Below are 24,985 nucleotides of genomic sequence, written 5' to 3'. Positions count from 1 at the left end.
CATTTTAAAAGTCAAGGATTGAGAGAGAGAGAGAGAGAGAGAGAGAGAGAGAGAGAGAGAGAGAGAGAGAGAGAGAGAGAGAGAGAGAGAGAGAGAGAATTTCAGCACCTTACCTTGATAATCCGTGAGCGAGAGAGTGAGTTCCAATTTTAAACTTTATCTTGGTAATCCAGAATTAAGAGAGAACCATCCTCTCTCTCTCTCTCTCTCTCTCTCTCTCTCTCTCTCTCTCTCTCTGACAGGTTGGATGAATTATGATTAATTATGGAGATGAAATAAACTGGTGGCGACTGATTTTTTAATGAACTTGAGGCCCTCCTAAGCACTTAATTACAGAGGGTTTTTAATTAGCTGGAAGAGAGAGAGAGAGAGAGAGAGAGAGAGAGAGAGAGAGAGAGAGAGAGAGAGACATTGATTTAATTAGCCAGTGACATTGCTCCATTCGGCAGCGGAGAAAATTACGAGATGATTAAACTTTTATCATCCGAGTGAAAAATGAATTTTGATAATTCATTATAGATCTTGATTATTCATTGATGTTGAATTTAATTTTGAGACTACTTGTAGAGGAATGTGGGTGAGTTGACAGCGCGAATAATAATAATAATAATAATAATAATAATAATAATAATAATAATAAATAATAATAATAATAATAAACTGGTTTATTTTACGTACAAAATATAAACTGTGCATGGTGAATATTACTGTAATTTTTCACCAAACAGCCTTCTCCCCTTTGAGAGATGGTACTGCCAGAAGGTTCCACTCTCTCTCTCTCTCTCTCTCTCTCTCTCTCTCTCTCTCTCTCTCTCTCTCTCTCTCTCATATTGGACCTGATTGAAGATCTTGATATCTTGTGTAAATAAGCCAAATGTATATCTTGTAACTGAAGCTCATCTGACCGTGAATTGCGTCGAAATTAGATTACCTCATGGATAAAATGCCGTGTCAGAATAATTATGAGCGAGATAAATCGCTGAAGAGATCATTGGACGTGATTTTCCGTTATGAGAAAGTGAGATGTAATAACATTAAAGTAAAAGAAGAGACATTGCAGTGGCAAAATAATGTTACATGTGAAATTAGTCATTAAAAAATCTACACGTTATTGTGCTTAAAAAGGAAAATGGGATGTGATAATAAAAAAATAAGTGAAATAACGTTTGGTAAAGTGTACGTTCTTTTTCAAATTGCATTTCCCAATGCTTCCATCGATGTGTGTATTAAAAACTAAAGCCAAATAAAAGCAAAGAAGGAAAAAAGCAAAACCCAAATAAAAGCGAAGAAGAAAAAGCAAAAGCCACTGAAGTGTGCGAGGTATTGAGAACGGGAGGAATTCGCATCTTCATGAATAACATATCGCTGACGTAAAAGAACTTGATGGTAATGCAAGGTGCATCGCCTTCATTACTTGCGTCGGCTTCGCAGTATTAGTTCGTTCCTCCCAAGCGGAGGTCGGCTCCTGGACTAAGAAGTGGAGGTTTCGGGCGCGGGGAGGGGGTGGGGTTTGAGAGGTTGGAAGTGGAAAGGGGTTGGAGACTGGGGTGGGGGGGGTGGCGTTGTTTAAAACCTCTTGCTCTCTTCGCAAGAGCTGGTTATGTCACTCTCGGAAAACCACGCCCTCGTTTAAATTTTTAAGACGCTTCTGAAATGGTGTTCTATTCTTTGACTGCCAAATAATTAGAGAGAGAGAGAGAGAGAGAGAGAGAGAGAGAGAGAGAGAGAGAGAGATATGAAAATTATTCGCACATGATTGAAGACATTTCTGAAATATTGTTCTTTTCCTTGACTGTCAAATGATTAAGGGAATTGGGTGGAGATACACACACACACACACACACACACACACACACACACACACACACACACACACACACACACACAGAGTCGAAAATTATTCTCATATTATGAGAGATTTCCTAAAGCGTTCCTTTTCTGGACTGCCAAATGACCAAGAGAAATGGGTATATATATATATATATATATATATATATATATATATATATATATATATATATATATATATATATATATATATATATATATATATGAGAGAGAGAGAGAGAGAGAGAGAGAGAGAGAGAGAGAGAGAGAGAGAGAGAGAGAGAGAGAGGGTGGAAATTATCCTCACTGGATGCGAGACATTTCCTAATAGTGTTCTTTTCCATGACTGCCAAATGATTAAGAGAAATGCGTAAACATACTGAGAGAGAGAGAAAGAGAGAGAGAGAGGCAGGCGAAAATTATCCCCTCCGTGATGGAAAAAATAATTGTTATAGTGTTCTTCCCCAAGGGATCGTTTCTTTCGGAAGCGATTTATGTTTGCAGGCGATAAAAGCTGCTTTCTCTGTAATTGCAGACATAAATTTCAGTGTGGTGTGAGTTTTTATTTTAAAGTGAAACTTTTTTTAGTGTAAATTTTCATTAAAACACATGTATATTTTATATATATATATATATATATATATATATATATATATATATATATATATATATATATATATATATATATAATATATATATATATATATATATATTATATATATGTATATATATATATATATATATATATATATATATATATGTATAATATATATATATATATATTAATTTATATATATATAATTGTATATATATATATATATACACACATTCAAACTGTATGTATAATATATATATATTTTGCTATTGTACATATTTAATAATTTTTTTGACAAGAAAGCTATATCTTTTTGTTAAAAACTTATTGAATACCATCCAGTTTGAATGACACCTGTCCTTAAGACATTATATCTATATTGCCTGTATGTTTTTTCTTTTTTATTCTCAATATAATAAATTCTGAAGGAAAATACAATAGTTACATATTTAATAATTTTTGGACTTATAATCTTTAGTTCTTATTGAATGCAGATGTCTTTTGCTTCACCCTGTCCCAGTGAAAGAAATATCTATATTGCCTGTATTTTTTTCAAAGTTTATTCTAAAAATAAATTCTGAAGGAAAAGACACAATGCACCTCTTATAATCTTCCTATGACAGATGTCTTTTGCACACACACATGAAAGAAAAGATATATAATTACAAATTGTATAAAAATAATGGGACGACACAATGCACTACATTCTATAAGAAAACACACACACATACATATATATATATATATATATATATATATATATATATATATATATATATATATATATATATATATATATATATATATATATATATACACACACATATTTGTGTCTGTGAATTGAATATATTTTTGTATATAAATGTACTAAATTAAATGCCTATGATTTGTTAAGTTTTCCTTGTATTTTTAAAAGACTGAACACTTGCTAAACAAGATGTCGATGTAGATACTGACATCTTTGGTGTCTTACTGGAAAATCGAGGAAAGGTAATACTTTTTGAATTCTGTATTTAACCTTTGTATCTATGTAACTAGAACGCCCAGCCTACTTTGACATTTAACCGAGCAGTACCCTCATTTTTCACAGAGCACAGAAGTAGGTCACGATTGCTCTGTTACCTGGTATCTAGGTTGCATCGGCTTTTGAATTGTGTGGAGAGTGGATGGCACTGTAATTTTACAGGATGGTATTAGACGAGAAATTGAAGAAATTGGAGATTCCACCATTATTTCCATGTTAAGTAACTTTTCAAGTTTTATTTTAAATAACCTTTTTTTTAGAGTTTGTATTGTCTTATTTTTTTTATTGTGGGTCTCATATTCTGCAGAGGCTTGATATGTAAATTATTGGTGTTTTAGGCTGATTTATAGACTATTTACGTATCGTGACTACTACTACTACTACTACTACTACTACAGACCATAGTAAAATGTGGTTGTTGAACTTGAAGTAGAGTAATAACTTAAAGGAAAAAGAAGTTAGAAGAAACATGATTATTTTTCTATTTTCGAAAAATTACGCCGTTGTATCCCCAAAGCGTTATCATGTCATTTCCTTCCTCTGATTATCCTATCGCCTTTATATATATATATATATATATATATATATATATATATATATATATATATATATATATATATATATAATATATATATATAATATATATATATAATATATATATATATATATATATATATATATAATATATATATATATATATATATATATATATATCACTTGTACTAACCACTTGGTAGTTAATCGACTCTGGAAAGAAGACTACAGTGGTTTAGTCTTGTTAGGCGGAGGGAAGATCATGTGTGTAAGAGGTTATGAACATGGAGCTGGAGGGATGGAGAAGAAGGGGAAGGCCGAAATTCAGACGGAAGGATAAATTGGGTAAATTAGCGAATGACATACAGGAGAAAAGTTAAGGAAGTCGGGATGCATGGCACAGAGGAAGGTGGAGAAGGATGGTAGGGAAGAGCGACCCCTATGAACAAGCCTCTCTCGTAGGCAGCATCCAGGGTGAAGGAAGTCGTGTGCTACTCCATGTAGCCACAAGTTATAGTAGGTTTTTGAAACAGTATAGCAGTTGGTAATTCGGTTGGTTTGGTGTCCCTTCCGCCCACCCCCTTATTCTCAGTTAAAAAAGTTAAGTATATCTTAGTTTAACCAGACCACCGAGCTGATTAACAGCTCTCCTACCTAGGGCTGGCCCGAAGGATTAGATTTATTTTACGTGGCTAAGAACCAACTGGTTACCTAGCAACGGGACGTACAGCTTATTGTGGAATCCGAACCACGTTATGACGAGAAATGAATTTCTATCACCAGAAATAAATTCCTCTAATTCTTCATTGGCCGGTCGGAGAGTCTAACGCTGGGCCAACAGCGTGCTGGCCGAGAGCTCTACCCACCCCGCCAGTGAAGAACTCTTTATTCTCAGTACTTTGTTCATGCGCGTATCAGGCGAGTCCATGCAGAAACACATTTTGTAACTGTACTTTCGTCTTCCTAGTCTTAAGAATTCCTCGTCTTCTGAATCCATCATAGTTGTAGCCTCTCTCTCTCTCTCTCTCTCTCTCTCTCTCTCTCTCTCTCTCTCTCTCTCTCTCTCTCTCTCTCAACTTCCTGAGATTCACAGTCAGTTGTTTTATCACCCTTTTTTTTATCCTCATACCCTTTTTTTTTTTTCAAATTGACTCTCCAAGTAGCCATGTCTGTCTCAAACTTCCTCCTCCTTCCATTATTAGAATTCGTCTCGTTACCCCCTCCCACCTCCTCAAGTCCCGACTTTCCACTACAGCCTCATCTTCACTTCCTTTATCTTGAAGTGAAAAAATGGCATTCTTTAATACCCAGCCTTTAGTTCACTTCCTGTTTCTTCAAGAAAAGTTAAGGGAGGAAATGACAGAAAAGCGAGGTTTTCATCTTCTTTTTTCAGTGTTTTTCCTAGTTTATTGTAGCCGCAGTATCTATTCGTTTCATCATCCAGAACTGCTAAAATATGAGGCAGTTTTAATTTATATCTGTGGTTGTTTTAACTTTTTAAGTGTGGTTACCGTAATCCTTTTAATCAACGTTAGTGGAATTCATGAAAGTGAGGTAAATGTCCTTAACATAGGTGATAAGATCCTTTCTTCAATGAAAAATTGTCCTATGTAATATATGTAAAATTGTACGTTAATCTCCCATTATCCGATTTATGGAATGTCCCCCTACTCGAGTCACAGGCTCCCAAGCTCATTTCCCATCGTTTTCACCAAACGTGTTAGTTTTTTCATTAATACTTTTAGGTATGATAATTATTTCACCATTCATCAAATTTAAAATTACCGTTTAATGTAGTTACCGTTATCTCAACGTTGAGGTGTCCTTGTAATGTGAGAAATTTTAAAAAGTTGTATTTGGCAATTTTTTCATGTTATATTGCAATTTATCAAATCCACTGTTGTTAAATTCAGTCCTTATTAAATACAGTTATCATTATCTCTTATCATTGGACTGAATTTTGAAATGTGAAATCGACTTGTATTGGGAGAAATCCACTTGGAATTTTTCTTATCTAAGTCACTTTGGATTTTCCAAAGGCGGAACACACATTACTTATGTTGCACATGTCAGTCTCTCTATTAAGTATATATTGCTGTAATACACGTGCTATTGTTACTGATAGAAGTTCGAAATAGCACATATGATTGTCTTGTTCAGGGCACATACACAGACACGTTTTCCGGAGACTCTCTCTCTCTCTCTCTCTCTCTCTCTCTCTCTCTCTCTCTCTCTCTCTCTCTCTCTCTGACACTTACACTTTCCTGAGTCTCTCTCTCTCTCTCTCTCTCTCTCTCTCTCTCTCTCTCTCTCTCTCTCTCTCTCTCTCAGACTAATTCCTGAGTCTCTCTCTCTCTCTCTCTCTCTCTCTCTCTCTCTCTCTCTCTCTCTCTCTCTCTCTCTCTCTCTCAGACTAATTCCCCCTCTCTCTCTCTCTCTCTCTCTCTCTCTCTGACACTTATTCCTGGAGTCTCTCTCTCTCTCTCTCTCTCTCTCTCTCTCTCTCTCTCTCTCTCTCTCTCTCTCTCTCTCTCTCAAGCCTTGCATGCAAGTTTTTTATTTCTCCGCTATATCTCAGATCACGACTTCCTGTGTCGACTGCCTTTGTCCTTGTTTTCAAAGAGCCCTTTTTTATCAGACGTCCGTTTCCAAATGTATGGTTCTGTTTCAAGTCCTTTCGCTCCTCTTTTTGTTTCCCTTTCTTATCCAAGTAATTGCCGAAGAGATAAGGCATGTTCCTGGGGACCGCGTATACAGTACTTTCGTCTTGTCGAAGGTTGAATGAACTGAAGATGGCCAAGTGGCGAGATAGCGCACACTGCGTATAGATTATGGACGTACGTGTGCTTGTGTTTAGTATTTGTATTTGTTTAGGTGCTCTGATAAAGCGTTATTCATGCTTACATTGTATGCGTATATGTGTGCTCGGGTAATAGTTCAGTGTATGTATGTATGTATGTATGTATGTATGTGTGATAGCACCGTCAATAATTGTGTACGTAATTAAAGTAAAGGAATCATACATACCTAATATTAAATAAGTAGAAGGTTGTTTGAGTGTTACAGTGACTTCAGGTATATATGTATATATATATATATATATACATACATACATACATACATACATACATACATACATACATACATACATACATACAGGTACATGTGTTTGTGTGTGTGTAAACAAGAGAGTTGAAAGGAAAACCTGACGTGAAATTATGTTGTTCATAATTACTGTCAATGATACGATTGTTTTATATTGTTATACGGACTTCTGGGATGAGCGCCCCTTTGCATGATGGAGACAAAATCAAGTTAAAAATATATATATATATATATATATATATATATATATATATATATATATATATATATATATATATATATATATATATATATATTTGGTCATACTCCTGAACGAGGAGATAGCCCACTCTTAAAAGATCGTATAAAGTAAGAATTCCAAAGCCTGCCAGCAGAGGGGATGATGATGATAGGATGATTTAAGAGAATTATTATTATTATTATTTATTATTATTATTATTATTATTATTATTATTATTATTATTATTATTTCAAAAGATAAACCCCTATTCGTAAGGAACAAGGCTATAGGGGCCATTGACTTGAAAATCAAGCTTCCAAAGAGCATGTTGTTCATTTGAAAGAAGTCACAGAAGATAGTATAGAATACAGAAAGAAGAGAAAAATTATTAGAAAAGAAAACAAAGATAAATGAATAAATAACAGCTAAATTGTTAATAGTATAAATGATGAAAATACAAGGTTAATTGCTTTAGGGTAGTAATGCACTGCATCCTCTCTTGAACTTTTGAGGTCCTAATTGGGCAGCATCCTTAGGGAGACGGTCCAAAGGTGTGAGGAATAAAAGACCTCTGGAACTGAGAAATTTGACAGCGTGGCACATTTGCTGCATTTTGGGTATAATGAGGAATGGACGTGAGAGAAGTCAGAGAGAGAGAGAGAGAGAGAGAGAGATGTATTACGCAGAGACGGAGTAATTATTTGTTACCACAAAAAGACATGAACTCGCATAAAGTACACTATAGTAAGAACTGTATTTGTTTTACAATTGACAAAAGGGTTGGACGAATGGAGAAATTTGGCGAATTTAAAAGTACGAGAAGCATGGAAGCTAATTGCGCACACACAAAATATATTATATATATATATATATATATATATATATATATATATATATATATATATATATATATATATATATATATATATATATATATATATATATATATATTTATATAAAGTATTTGTTTTGACTGGCCTAACCAGAACTAAAGAAAACAAGGGCATCCCAATACCCTTTTCTAGCCCAGGCCGAAGAAGAGTAAATTGGTACACCAGTGTTCTTGTATCCCGGCGTCCATATCTAGCCCAGGCTTGTTTTTTCGCATGGATGATAAATATTCGGAGAGACAGGAGGAGAGGGAAAGTATATCGTGGTGAGATGTTATTATTATTATTATTAATAAACTAAAGTAATGAGGTACATTAAGTCTATTAGATAGAATGTACTTGATGAATGACTGAGTACAGATGCACTTATAAAATGTGAGTCGCTGATAGGACGAAGGTTGTAGTGAGGCATATTTTTGTATCCTCTTAATATAAGCAATATTTCGGTTAAAAAAGTGCATTGACGCTAATGAAAACGGGTCGGAAAATATCGTAAAAAATGTGATATACGACATATCGAAAAGACTGTAATTAAAAGTTAATATTATTGCAGTCGCGCGTGTGTGAGGTGGGCGGTCGCGCACGTGCAATAGCGATCGCTCATATTCACGGTTATTATGGGTAAAAACACACCACCTTATCTCTCCTACTCCTCGCAAACATTTAGCAGATCAGCCTTGAAGATACCAAGAGCAATTAACTAACCGCCATGAATACTTTCTTAAATCCAAAAAATCGTGAGATCAGAACTGCTACTCAATCTCTTCAACATTTCTGATCTCAATCCCGCGTGTCGTTTCATCTCATATTCTAATCGGCATTGCTAGCGAGCAACGTCACTGGGCGAATTGGTATGCGGTGTATCAGGGAGCGGAAGTGCTAATTGCAATGAACTTGAAATACTCTCGGTTCGTGTAGATAGACTCTTGGTATGAATGTCAGGTGCCTACTACGGTCACGGAGCGGCAGCGCAAATATTTCAGTGTCAGGAGGACATAGCAGGCTCCACCTCAAATATGTCTGCTAGAATTTTGCTGATTGCAGATATGTCTACTAGAATTTTGCTGATCGTCACTATTTTTTTTATGGATAGGTATAGGTCTTTTTAGGCTTTATTTTGTGTTATAGTGGTATTTAATCGTTTTATGATTTTTCACGTGAGGAGTTTGAATACAAGGAGGACATTGCCAGATTTAGCTTTTTATTTATTAATTTTTTTTTATTCCGGGTAAAATAATGATTTATGTTTCTATAGTAGTAATAACAGTGGTAGACCTACGTAAGAGTGCTGGAAACACTAGTGTTATAGAAATAAGATATTTTGCCTAATTTTACTCGTATTATTTAAAAACGACATAGTAAATAAACTATACATACGAACAAAATATATATACGGTATATATATATATATATATATATATATATATATATATATATATATATATATATATATATATATATATATAAAATAAAAAGAATGACATCAAAACTTTATCAAATTCTCTTAAACTGAAATTCCATTGGATGCGTCATTCGATTTTATGTCTTGATTATGTTAGGCCTAAGGAAAATTTCTCTCTCTCTCTCTCTCTCTCTCTCTCTCTCTCTCTCTCTCTCTCTCTCTCTCTCTCTCTCTCTCTCAATCAGAACGGCCAACTTCTCATTCCCGGACCTGATAATGAGGGACAATATGGGCTCATAATTAAAAAATCTAGTATGTCCCTGTGACCTAAGTAATGATATAGTTTATATGCTTAGTTGTTACTCGTCTGTTCTGGGTATCAGCTGGGGTGAGAGAGAGAGAGAGAGAGAGAGAGAGAGAGAGAGAGAGAGAGAGAGAGAGAGAGAGACGTGAGTGTTCAGTTTATACTCAGAATGGATACTGTACTACTCAACGAGAGGGTCTGATCGAGGTAATGCTCACCAAAGTGAAACCATTCATAAGACTCTCTCTCTCTCTCTCTCTCTCTCTCTCTCTCTCTCTCTCTCTCTCTCTCTCTCTCTCTCTCTCTCTCTCTCTTGTGTAAGGCCTAGCTCTCGGAAGCCTCAAAATTCTATCTATCATTTATTTCGTATGAGCCATTGTGTGAGTATAATACTTTAGGCCTACTGCAGGACCATTTCTCCAGCGTATTAGAAGCTTTATTGGCTCTGTGTTGGCGTCTTACGTGGTGATGATGTCAAACATATGAAACATTGCCACAATTCCTCAATATTTCTTAATAATCTCCTTAGGTATTATATTTTCTCGTGGGCATGCAAATATATTAAGATAATGTTAATTTCTTCTCATGTTTCCGTAGTGATTTTTAAAGAGGTATTTTTGTTAGCCGAGAATATTCATGATTAAACACTAATCTCGGTCATCTAACCAGTGTGGGTTTAAATTCGGCTTTGATCGGTGAATTTCGATATTTATGTCTTTCGGGGGTTTTTGGGCCCCCGTTTGAAAGCTTATAAAAAAGTAATTGGGAGTATAGAAGGTGCGTTCTTTGCTCCCAGAACTGTTACGTATATATATGTGTGTGTATAAAAAATATATATACATATGTATGATATATATTATATATTGATTATGTATATACGTACAGTATATATATATATATATATATATATATATATATATATATATATATATATATATATATATATATATATACATATATATGTATACATATATACTGTATATATAAACGGGGGAATTTTTGCTCTTTAATTTTAGAAAAAATTGTATTATCCTTGTAGAACTTGAAAGCTATTTATATTATTGGCAACCACGGGTCTCTTTTTCGCTCACGGAGGAACAGGAAATGAATAATTCAAGATGGAAAAATGAATGAAATAGAAAGTTGTGATAAAAAATCATCACTTCCTTGAATACATCAGTTAATTTTTTATTAAATGGCCTGAAAGTATTGATAGAATGATGATGCACAAGACTGCCTTTACGTGTGAGAAATTCACTCCGATAAATGTATATCTTTCTGCTATTCACGTGGGAGCATTTCACTCAGATACACGGTAATGTTTAATGTTTATGCATAACGTCATCCCTTTCATTCCTTTTACTGTATTCTCCATTCATGTTCTTTCTTCCATCTTTCTTTCCATCCTTTTCTAACAGTGTTTCATGGTGCAACTTCGAGGTTTTCCTCCTGTTACGCCTTTGTAACCTCTTACCCTCAATTTTCCTTTCAACGCTGAATGACCTCATAGGTTCCAGCACTTGGCCCTCAGCCTGAATTGTATATTTTATCTGTCCATCTATGCATAACGTCGAAAATTACATACTATTATGGGTGGTTATGTCAGGGTAGAAGCGAGGTCTCTAGAACATTCGAACTAACTCGTACTCCTCTAGAGACCATGGGCACAGGGACACCAGGGACACGTGACTTGTTCACCACGTGATCACATTCGAGGGGAAAGGGAAGGAGCCCCAGGGGCAAGAAGGCAGCGGCGCTTTTGGTTGATTATGGCAGTGATTGGAGGTCTGGGCTCCTGCCATTTTGTCCGTTTTATTAATACTGATGCCCCTCGTTCGTTCGGATCCCCCTCTTACTCGTCCTTTTTGAGGTTGCTTTATTGCCTTTTTTTTTTTTTTTTTTTTTTTTGTCCTTGCTTTATGTTTTATAGGATGTGGGTTCTTAGTGTCTTCTCTTTTTTTTTTTTACCATTCATCGTTTTTCTTTTCTTCCTGTGTGTTGTTTTGAAAGTGAATTTTGAGTATTCAGTGAAGCGTAAATGAGGTGGGCATTGAGGCAGAAGTAAATACTCCCGAATAGAAAAATGCATTTTATTTTACCCTCTTGTACATCGGCCTCATAAAATTTATCATATCAAGGAGCGTGTATTATTATATCCCCATATTTTCAAGTACAGGAAGCTCATATTGCTCTTAAATTCAGAGAAGAGCTAAGTGACTTCAGACTACTTTCATGGACCTAGACCTTTTCAAAACTTTATAAGGGTTATTCTGGTTGCTAAGGGCCACTTAATCTTAATAGTTCAGTACTAACCTTAACACCCCCCCCCCCTTAGATCGTGAAGTAGATGTTTTTAAGGCTTACCTCCTAGATCGTGAGGTATGTGTTTTTAAGGCCTACTTGGAACAGTGTGCATGCTTTGGGGTAATTTCAGTTTTAACTGACTGAATCACCTCTAAAATATTTTGTTTGACTGATTATAGCAGAAATAAGAACCACTACTGACATCCCTGTCCTTGAGTTGGATTACTCTAACTGTTAGTAAAAAATGTGTAAATTTATGGTTGTCAGATTGTGGTTGAAATTATAATTCAATTACACTAGTTCATACTTCAGTGGTACACTTGTCCTTATCGTGAATGGAATATTGCCTCATTTGTTAATCATCATTAATTTAATGCTGCTGTTATTATTATTATTATTATTATTATTTATTATTATTATTATTATTGAAACAAATCTACAGTTATGTATCTGTACAAACATGCTTAAAAATAAAACTAAACAGAGATATCGAGAAATATATTTGTGCAGATACATAACTGTGGATTTGTTTCTCCATTGTAAGTATCATGCTACTACGGATATTTTTAATTATTATTATTATTATTATTATTATTATTATTATTATTATTATTATTATTATTATTATTATTATTATTATTGAACGTATTTTTGACATAGCTTTCTATATTGATAGTAATTGTAGTCTGCTTTCAAAGACTGGTTGCTCATTCCGAATACGAGAATGTAAATGGACCAGAAAGAGCTTTCATTTTGACATTCGTTTGACGAGAGGTGAGTGACCTCAGTAGTTTGCGTTAGAGTGGGGTGAAAAGTCAAAACGTAATTATGATCGACGGGAAACTCGTTTACTCTCTCTCTCTCTCTCTCTCTCTCTCTCTCTCTCTCTCTCTTTGCGTGTCTGTATGCAGACTTGCAACTCCGTGTGATAGATGTGTGATTATTTATTTTTATAATGGGTCGAATTATCAGACACAACCAATGCAATCTATTATGATTTTTATTATTGCTGCTTGTTTTGTCACTTATATTCATAAATTAAGTATTAGGAAAAACGCGTATTTTAATCAGTAGTAATTAATTTTTATTTTTTTTCCAATTTTGGAAAAACTAAACAATGGTATAAATTGGAAAACTAAACAATGGTAATTGTAATATATTAATTTTAAGTTTATATCCGGTTTTGCTCTCTCTCTCTCTCTCTCTCTCTCTCTCTCTCTCTTCTATTGTTTGATCTTTATATTTTCCATAATTACATTGCCCTTACGGAGCAGAGTTTGCAGAACCAACACCGTTTTATGAGATAATGGAAGTTTAATTTCCATGTTTGTAAGAACTGCCTTTTCTTTTGCAGTACCCTTTTTCTGTGATGGAAGTGTTACCTTTATTTATACACTAGCTCAGTTGATTTCCAAATCTTTCATGGTCCACATTTCACTCCTCCAGAATTTCATTGAAATCCATTGTAACTTATTTATTTATTTATTTATTTTTGACAGAGAGAGAGAGAGAGAGAGAGAGAGAGAGAGAGAGAGAGAGAGAGAGAGAGAGAGAGAGATTGATACGGACGAATGCATAACACACACCCGACTTCCCACGCGGAGGTATCTTTAAGAAAAAATGTGTAAAGTTTGGAGGAAAGTATTCTGTATGGACAAGCTTTTCCTAGTACGCGGTTTTATAATGAATGTGCTGCAACGGAAGTTATTAGTCATTCATGTGTGTTAAATCGTTTGCATGTATCTAAAAGGTAAAGACATATATCAGTGTGAGACTTTCACAGGGGTTAAGCAACGGTCCACTGAGTTGCAAATACTTGAAGAATTTGGCAGATCCAAAGTTTTTACTTTCATTGACGGAGCATTGGACTAGATCACTGCTCTGTACAGTAGTTAATAAATTAATTATATTTGCTGTTTTCCTCAAAGGTTTTGATGGATTTCATTCTCCCCATTATCTTGGTTCCTTTTAATAACTATGTAATATAAACATCGTTTGCATATACCACTACAGTGTTATTCGTCAGGCGTTCTTGGGCTGGATTTGACCAGTTCGCCTTTTTGTTTGTTCGGAGGGTGTAGAAGCCGGTATGGCCTTTCTGGTTTTTTCTTCATTCGTGAAATAATGGAAAAGGACCTTTTGAGAGAGAGAGAGAGAGAGAGAGAGAGAGAGAGAGAGAGAGAGAGAGAGAGAGAGAGAGAGATGTGGAAATAAATTGAGTGGAAGTGAGGGAGATTTAGCATATCCAGACGTAGGTACCTTGCCTCATTAAAGCCTTTTTTGAGAGAGAGAGAGAGAGAGAGAGAGAGAGAGAGAGAGAGAGAGAGAGAGAGAGAATTTTCTTCAATTTATCATGACGTGCACATGAGACATCGTCATTTCCATTGTCGTCGTCATATAATTAGACCTCTGTCAAGAGATAATTGTTATGTAATGAGACCTGTGTCAGAGATATTTTTAGTTGACTATCGTATGGGAGGAGAAGGGCGTGTCTTGCAATAAAACCGCCATTAGCCACTGGGTAGATAATGGCTCTTAATCCCTTTAGGTCCGTGCGTACTCTCTCTCTCTCTCTCTCTCTCTCTCTCTCTCTCTCTCTCTCTCTCTCTCTCTCTCTCTCGCTACTTTAACTTGCATGTAAGGTCATTTTACTCTCTGAGGGTTTCTTAGGGAGTTGATGTCATCAATTGCTATCTCATTAGCAGTAATATTGTTAACCGTTCTGTTATTGATAGTTTTAGTTGTTTGCATAATAATAATAATAATAATAATAATAATAATAATAATAATAATAATAATAATAATAATAATGAATCGCTGAACTACGTGATGGTTATTAGGTTTTTGAACAATTTACTTTTTAATATTAAATAACCATTATACTGTTTATGGTTGTATTTGCCTGCAAATAATAATAATAATTAAACTTGAGCTACGTGATGGTTAGTAGGTATTTGGACAATCTTTACTTTTTAATATTAATAACCATTATACTGTTTGGTGGTTGCAGTTGCCTGCACTTAGGAAATATAATAATAATAATAATAATAATAATAATAATAATAATAATAATAATAATAATAATAATAATAATAATAATAACGAGTCTCTGAACTACCTGTTGATAAGTAGGTTTTTGAACAATGTTAACTTGGTAATAATATTAATAGCCAGTCTACTGTTGATGGTTGTAGTCGTCTTCAAATAAGGAAAAATAATAATAAAATGTAATATTAAATAGCTGAATTACGTGTTGGTCAGTAGATTTTTGAAAAGAAATTGTTACATTTTAATATTAATTAATGCTGTTGATGGTTGAAGTTGCCTACACGTAAGGAATAATAATAATAATAATAATAATAATAATAATAATAATAATAATAATAATAATAATAATAATAATAATAAGAAATCACTGAACTACGTGTTGGTTAGTAGCTTTTTGAGCAATCTTTAATTTTTATTATTATTAGGATACATATCCTGGAAGGAGTCTTTGCAAGATATGCGTCTTTTGGTTCTCATTTTGGAAATAATGGCGGTTATTATAATTCTTTTTTTTTTTGGGGGGGGACGATGATAAGTGTATTCGTAGTTGCCTGTGTACTTTTCCAGTATTTTTCTCATGTAGGTATTTTGGTCTGTGCGAGTTTGTTTGTTCGTGCGTACTTATGGTATATTTTGCTACTTTTTTTATTGGTTGTTTGGTTTTGATCAAACCGGCTGTATGTTAGGTTTGATTATTGCCAAAGTTACTGTTGATTGTGTGTTGCATCCGAGGTTTTAGATTTAAGATAAAAAGCGTGTTGCAGTTTTTAATATTTTTAATAGAGTTGAATAAGTAATTTTTGTAATTTTAATCGTATGTGTAGTTATATGAATATTTTTTAATGTGAGAATTGAGTTATTTTATGGTCAGAATATATATATATATATATATATATATATATATATATATATATATATATATATATGTATATGTATGTATATGTATATATATGTATATATATATATATATATATATATATATATATATATATATATATATATATATATATATATATATATATATATATATATATATATATATATATATATATATATCGTAGATGACATAACCGTTTTGGAATTTCGCTGTTAAGCGATATAACCAGTTAATGTTCACGCGCACCATATATATATATATATATATATATATATATATATATATATATATATATATATATATATATATATATATATATATATATATATATATATACATGGGTGTGTATGTATGAATGCATGTGTATACACACACACGCACACACACACACTGCATGTGGCCAGTTACTATCCCAGGCATACAAACCGCGCAATAACCCTTCTACAAGCAAACATCGTCATAAGTCCCAGACTCGACACAGCTCGTTCCGGTTAGCCATTCCTGGAAATAACCCACTGACGTAGGCGTCGGTAACGAGCTGCTTCTGTCGCGAGGTAGAAAACTACTATACTACTTCAAGACCGTACCTCGCCCTTTATCCTCACTCCCCTTCAAGAAGGAAGCCTTACGAGGGAAAGGGGGTGGGTGGAGGAGGAGGAGGAGGAAGAGGAAGGGGAAGGGATGTGATGTGCTGAGGTGTTAATGTCATGCTCGTGGAAAAGGAAATTGCGTTTCATGTAAATGGCCTTCCTTGGTCTTATCGGTCATGAGGATTTGTAGGTTGTCTTTCCTTTTAGTTGATATTTTCAAGGAAAGATGTGACTTGGAGTTAGTGCATTTTTATATATATATAAGGAAAGTCTGACTTATATTTTCCACTTTTTATTATTATTAAAGGAGACGTTAGTTTGGTAATTTTATCATAATTATAAAAATATTTTTGTCGTGCAATTTTATTAATTCTTTTAGATTTTCCAATTTAAGTAAGAGCTTGGTAATTTGCGCTTTTATGCTGTATGTTTGTGAGAGGATGGAATATTTATTCACATAAAGTCGCTTATGGAACCTTTAGCATACAAATCTATGCCCCCTCAGTTTATGTGAAATAAGACCGTGGCTAACTGACCTATTAGCGTAACTCTAGTGTTTTCTCAGGCTGTGTGTATGTATGTATGTATGTATGTGTATATATATATATATATATATATATATGTATGTATATATATATATATATGTATATATTATAATATATATATTTTGACTAATTTTCGTCTTTGAAAAGGCAACTCCTTTTAATGTATGTCGACTGGTTCGGTAGTTAGCAACCTAACCTCTTCACAAACAAAATATCGGCGATCGATCTTACGGGGGAGAAACGTCTTTAGTCCGTTTAACGATTTAATGCACTGTCAATCTGTTGACCTGTGCAGTGAATTCCGGAAGCTGTCAATTAATCGACTATGGTGGGGCTTAGCCTGGGAGGAAGGGGTCATGGGGATACTGACCTCATCTAAAAACGTTGTCTCTCTGAGCTGGAGGGAACCAATCCCTTTAATGGCCAAAAATATTAAACTAACTGAAACCGTATCTGGATTTTAAAAAAATATTCTTTAAAAATTTTCCAAATTTAAGGCCACCAGGAGAGTATCCCCTCAACAGAGAATTTAAAAATTGTTTTAAAAATATTCATATGCATAAGTATTTATCGAAAACACTTATTTACATATATATATATATATATATATATATATATATATATATATATATATATATATATATATATATATATATATATATATATATATATATATGCTTAAAAAATCACAGTAGATGCACGTGACTTCAGTGTATAAGCGAATCCCACAGGAAAATGACAGAAGTTTAGTACCAAGCTTTCACGTTTATTAACGCATCGTCGGGGCTTCAGTACCAAGTGCTTTCACGTTTATTAACGCATCGTCGTGCCCCGACGATGCATTAATAAACGTGAAAGCGCTTGGTACTGAACTTCTGCCCGTCATTTTCCTGTGGATTTGCTTATATATATATATATATATATATATATATATATATATATATATATATATATATGTATGTTTGTATGTATGTATGCATGCATATATACTGTATATAGTCATTTTCTTTTGAAAGAGGCAAGCCCCTTTCCCTTTACGCTGCCAGCAGTCCACTACAGTGGACTTGCCTGATATATATGTATATACGCCTGTATATACATATTGTATCTATATATTACCGCCTAGGTCAACAAAGGCCCAGTAAGTTTTAACTGAGATTGCCCATGCTTAACCCTCATCTGATCTGGGATTGCTTAGTAAGGCTAGCGTCATAACGATAGACTACGAGGCAATATATATATATATATATATATATATATATATATATATATATATATATATATATATATATATATATATATATATAAAAAATCTCGAAGGCGAAGGGAAAGGGCGCCATTGTTACATTTAGTTTATTATGCCGACGTTTCACGACAATTGCTATCGTCGCATTTTCAACGCTACAGTGATTTAAAAAATCTTCTTACAAAAAGTCACATTCAAACATCGATATATACATATAAATTATAAGACAAATAAAAACGGGGAATAGGCACAGGACCTACCTAAACTGCAGAAGTAACAAGACTAAAACATATATATATATATATATATATATATATATATATATATATATATATATATATATATATATATATATATATATATATATACTGTATATATATATATGTGTGTATATATATATATATATATATATATATATATATATATGTGTGTATATATATATATATATATATATATATATATGTATATATATATATATATATATATATATATATATATATATATATATATATATATATATATATATATATATATATATATATATATATATACACACACATACATATATACACACACACACATACACACACTCGCACGCGCGTACCTGCAAAATGCATCGCGTTCAGTTTGTAAATTGGGCCCCAGAAAAGAGTATTCGTTGCGTCAGCCGACTCTTAAAAGGAAAGCTGAAGACAATGAGTGCACGGAAACTGGTTCTTCACCAGATTCCATGTTATGTAATTTCATATATTGTAAGAATGACATGTGATGTTCAGGTGATGACAGCATGGATTGGTGCGTCTTTTCTCTCTCTCTCTCTCTCTCTCTCTCTCTCTCTCTCTCTCTCTCTCTCTCTCTCTCCAGTAGCTCTGAAAGTTCATTGCCGTTTGCTGTTTTGGTAGGAATGATGTAATATTTGAGTTGTAGGGATTTTATTAATTAGTAAAAGTGCATTGATAACAACGAAGGTTCTGTGTAACCTAAATGTTACCTCATTGTGACACTGCTATTTGTGATGCATACGTATCACCAATGCATCTCACTCAGAGAAATGTTTATTCAGAGCAAACCTACAATACAGGTAACTAGTTTTGACTAGTTGACTGTTCATCTATAAAATACATAGATTCTTCCTGTTATTATAATTAATCATTTTCTGTGATAGAGACATATCACTTTATGATGACTTTATTATACATCTCACTCAAAGAAATGTTTATTCAGAGCAAACCTACAATACAGGTAACTAGTTTTGACTAGTTTACTGTTCATGTATAAAATACATAGATTCTTCCTGTTATTATAATAAATCATTTTCTGTGATAGAGACATATCACTTTATGATGACTATAGTATGCATCTCACTCAGAGAAATGTTTATTCAGAGCAAACCTACAATGCAGGTAACTAGTTTTGACTAGTTGACCGTTCATGTATAAAATACATAGACTCTTCCTGTTATTATAATTAATCATTTTCTATGATAGGGACATATCACTTTATGATGACTATATTATGTATCTCACTCAAAGAAATGTTTATTCAGAGCAAACCTACAGTAGAGGTAACTGTTTATTCATTGTTCATGCAAACTTCCTGTTATTATAATTAATCATTTTCTATGATAGGGACATATCACTTTAGTAACTTTGAGAAATGTTTATTCAGAGCAAACCTACAATGCAGTTGACTTGTTTCATGTATAAAATACATAGATTCTTCCTGTTATTATAATTAATCATTTTCTATGATAGGGACATATCACTTTATGATGACTATATTATGCATGACATTGATCAGAAATTCTCGAGCTCCTTTGTGTCGCGCGGCGTTGAAGGTGTCTATGTAGATGAGTTATAATGGAATATTCATGTGAAGTAGTGCAGTGATTCTCAAACTGGGTGCCGTGGCACCCTTGGTTGCCACAGACAGTGCCTAGGGGTGCCGCAAGATTGTCATGAATTTTGCCTTGGCTACATCATCTCAATGAACATTTGTGAAAAAAAAAGTTTGCAGACGTCTTCATATAATTATCAGTGTCTACTCTAATTATGTGTATCTAATTCTTCTGATGTTAATCGGCTCAGTGGTCTGATTAAACTTAGGTATACTTAATTTTTTTTCTGATGTGCTCTTTGTTTGTACAGTATCTTTCTGCATGAACGGTGTACTGATTTTAGTTTGAATACGGATATTAATTTTATTCATTAAATAAGAAGTTAATTCATGCGATATGGTGGGATGGTGAAAAGGGGTGCCACGGTAATGGTTACATTAGTTAGGGTGCCATCGCTAAAAAAAGATTGAGAACCACTGAAGTAGTGGAGGTGTTCCGATGTGTCACGGTTATTTCTTGTTTGCAACTTCTGTTTTTTTTTTTTTTTTTTTTTTTTTTTTTATTGGGTACGTATTTGTCATTGTATGGAAATTGTTGGTACGTGTTTGTCATTGTATGGAAATTGTTGGTACGTGTTTGTCATTGTATGGAAATTGTTGGTACGTGTTTGTCATTGTGTGGAAATTGTTGATACGTATTTGTCATTGTATGGAAATTGTTGGTACGCGTATGTCATTGTATGGAAATTGTTGGTACGTGTTATGGAATTTTTTGGTACGTATTTCTCATGGTATGGAAATTGTTGGTACGTATTTGTCATTGTATGGAAATTGTTGGTACGTGTTTGTCATTGTATGGAAATTGTTGGTATGTATTTGTCATTGTATGGAAATTGTTGGTACGTCTTTGCCATTGTGTGGAAATTGTTGGTACGTATTTGTTATCGTACGGAAATTGTTCCTGTATCTTTTATTCTACCATGGGGAACATTAGAGACTGTGTTAAATTTCAGACCTGTTCTTTTCCGTTAGTAGAGTGTGAGAGGGACGTTCAGATATAATCTCTTGCTTTTAAGTTTCATATAGTTTCATCTCTCTCTCTCTCTCTCTCTCTCTCTCTCTCTCTCTCTCTCTCTCTCTCTCTCTCTCTCTCTCTCTGAAATAAAATTAAACCTCTTTTAAGGTAGTTAATGAATTCCAAAGTCATGACTATATAACTGTTGTTATGGTGCACTGTAATTCACTTTATTGTAAGTAAAATTGCTGTTCGATTAAGAAGTGGGCGGCTTCACGGAAAATGCGTTAGTAATCACATCCACATCCTTCCTGTGACTTTGAATCAAGGATGAAACTCCTGTTCATGAATCAAGGATGAAACTCCTGTTCACAAAACATTAGTGCTCATTACGGTTGCACATGCCTTCCTTGTAATTACTTCATTTACCTCTTAACTTGCATACTTCTCTTTCCTGAATGGTTAGATTATTTGGTCTTTTGCTTTTGCTACACGGTCGGTCCAGAACAATGGTATTATTATTATTATTATTATTATTATTATTATTATTATTATTATTATTATTATTATTATTATTATTATTATTATTATTATTATCCGTGATACCTTAGATAGGCATTCACAATTTGAAGGGGCTCTTATGTAATGTATTTACGTCCGTACTGAGCAATTATTAGTCAGAAGTGAAAGGCTTTTTGTCTGACGTTCAAATCTCTCTGAATTGGCGCTGTCTTTACTCTCAATAAATGTTAATCCAAAGGCACCTGATAATGAAATGTAGAACATATGAGGGTATACTTACTCCTCAGCTGTTCTGTATTGTGTTTGTGAACAGTTCGTCTTTTAGGAATGCCTGGAATGCGTTGATTAAGTAAATTCGAAGTCATTGGCCGATGTCTTGTTTTGTTGCTTCTTGTCACATTTAAGAAAGAACAACAGTGTTGTCAAAATGTCGCGTTGTTGTTTTGCTGTGAGCAATGGTGGAGAAGTCGTTGTAGAATCTGGGAGAATTTGCCGGTAGGATTCGGAATTAATTAGTGTCTGAAATCCAAAATAAGGTCTGCTAAGTTTGACCAAGATTTGGGAAAGTAGGAAAAAATTTTGTGGAAAATTAAGGAATATTTAAAAAGATTAAGCAAGATTTTTCTTTTTAGAAAAAGTAGAGTTTCAAAAATTTAGATTTAAAAAGGATAGAATTAAGGGAAATAAAGTATAGTTTTTTAGAAACAGAGTAGGATTAATATATGAATTAGCAGATGATAAAAATTGTGTATACATTTAGAAAATTTTAGCAAATATGTAAAACAATGTATTGGATTAGAGTAATGGTAGTATTATTTAAGAAAACAAACTTAATGATGAAATAATAATTGAAATATCAAGACGAATATTGAACACTGAACTGTCAAAATAAATTTGCCCTAGGAAATAAATACGCGATACACAAAAAAATACAAGAACGAACCATGCAGTTACAAAAAAAAAAAAGAAAAAAGAGAAATCTACTGAAGTTTAAGAAATCCCCAATACTCACTAAAGGGAAATATTTTCAAGGAGAGAACATTTCCAAATGACAGACTGCGCAATTATTTCTTGGGCAAAAGTTAATTGAACTCAGTGTTAGAGAGAGAGAGAGAGAGAGAGAGAGAGAGAGAGAGAGAGAGAGAGAGAGAGAGAGAGAGAGAGAGAGAGAGAGAGGCGGTTGTCAGTGAAGAACACAGTACACTCAGTGTTACTGAAAAGAGTAGGTAAGATCACAAATGACTTGTTTGAACTCACAGTATGTATATATATCTATAAATATATGTATGTATATATACTTTTAGGGCACAGTTTTTCTCAAAGACAATTTTCATTAAAAGCAGTTGCTTTTGTTGCATCAATGAATTTTTTACCGGAATCTTCATATCCTCAGAGTTTTTTCTGGTTCTCAGGCGTCAATCTTTGGTGAAGAACAGACAAAGTTCTTTGTTCCTCGTGACAGAAAACAATAAATTGAACAAAGAAATACACACACACACATATATATATATGTGTGTGTGTGTGTGTGTGTATGCGTGTGTGTGTGCGCTCGCGCCACAACAGTGGGCTTTCAATTGCTAGGTCCGTAGTTGGACTCAGGCTGTGACCCACCAGTCGACCCAGTGTGAAAGAGTATCAGCCTTAGCTCGGGTCATGGGGAAGAAAACGTAAGGTGAAAAAAAAAGACTAGATATATACATAAATATGCATGACCGTGACTGGCGAAGACTATTTAGAAAGGGCTGGTTTATTTAGTAATGAATTGTCATGATGTGTGTAAAGAATATTTAATTTTTTATTAGTTATCTGTGAAGAGTAGAATAGAATACTGGTGTAAGATACTAGGAGGGTAATTTATGAAGGAGGTGTATGAAATCATTACCATAAGTTCAAGGATACTAGAATGATTACAGGTTATTAGTAGTTGCTCCTATAATATATATGAATATATATATGTATGTATATGTATATATATAAATCTTAGATATTATCAGGTACGTTGAGAAAATAAGATATTAGGTTTCTTACCAGGTTTTGTAGATACGTAATGAAACAAAGAATTGAATTACCAGTTATTCAAGGCGACTAACTTCATTTCAGATTAATACCAAATACGTTATTTTAGAATTATCACGATGCTCGTAAAGAAAGTATAATTGCATAATTTCATCATTATTTCCAAGTGTTTCAGGAAATGAAGCTTTTCATATTACCAAGTTTGGGGATCGCGGAGGATATTTTTAAAACAGCATTCAGGTGTGTCGAGAAAGTATGTTTTTGACGGACATCACCAGGTGCGCAAGTCTTGTTTTGAAAAATCGCCACTTGGGTGTGCAAAGAAAATAAGATATCAGGGAGTCGTCACCAGGTGTATGGGGGTAAAAGTAGGTACCAGGTGCGGTAGGAGAATAAGAAGGGACTCGGAAATAATCCCCAGGTGTGTACAGTGTGAGGAAAATGAGAAGACGTTGATCGAGGAGGTTATCAAGTTGACGCAGAAACTGAAAGGTATTTCCAGAGCGTTTTGTCGAAAGCTTTTGCCAGATGCTTCCAGCTCTCAATCGTTTAAACGTTATTTTCATTATATCAAGCAAATGCATTTCCAATTAGCCGCGCTGATTCCCGCCCCTGTCATTCGTTTCGGTTGTTCCGACAGGGTTTGACCTTTTGTTAAAAGTTCAGATTAACCAAATCTAGGAACTGCAGTTTCTGAACTGAAGAATGTTAGCACGGTCTTATGCTCAGCATTCGTTGCAAGATCAGCCCAGATTCATTAAAATGGTCGAAAAGGAAATCTCTTTCGTCAGTGAAGCTCATTCATGAGAACCTTTCGTTTCATTCAGTATTCTGTTGGGGTATGAATTACAGTGAATAACCTTAGTAATTGTATCTCCCTCTTTATAGAGTTGTAACAAGAGTTTGAATTGTAACAGAATATATTGTAATGTAAGTTGTTGTTGTTGTTGTTGTTGTTGTATCTTGAAGGTTGGCTGTTTATGGTATGAATGATTTGATTGATTTATTAAAATCGGAGCTTTAGTATTATTGTAGAGCTGCATGATATGATAATACTTATGGTAGTTGTGATTCCTACCAGTAAT

The 24,985-nt window shown here is 33.8% G+C and overlaps 1 protein-coding gene across 7 annotated transcripts in view; it reads left to right on the top strand.

Moving 5' to 3' along the window:
* The window catches only part of fwd (phosphatidylinositol 4-kinase beta fwd), a 428,358-nt gene that overhangs the window by 228,401 nt on the left and 174,972 nt on the right, over window positions 1-24,985 (top strand). The gene's annotated exons all lie outside the window — the stretch shown is intronic.

The sequence above is a fragment of the Macrobrachium rosenbergii genome, chromosome 1 (assembly GCF_040412425.1).
Source record: "Macrobrachium rosenbergii isolate ZJJX-2024 chromosome 1, ASM4041242v1, whole genome shotgun sequence".
Taxonomy (NCBI): domain Eukaryota; kingdom Metazoa; phylum Arthropoda; class Malacostraca; order Decapoda; family Palaemonidae; genus Macrobrachium; species Macrobrachium rosenbergii.
This window is presented reverse-complemented; position numbering and strand designations above follow the sequence as displayed.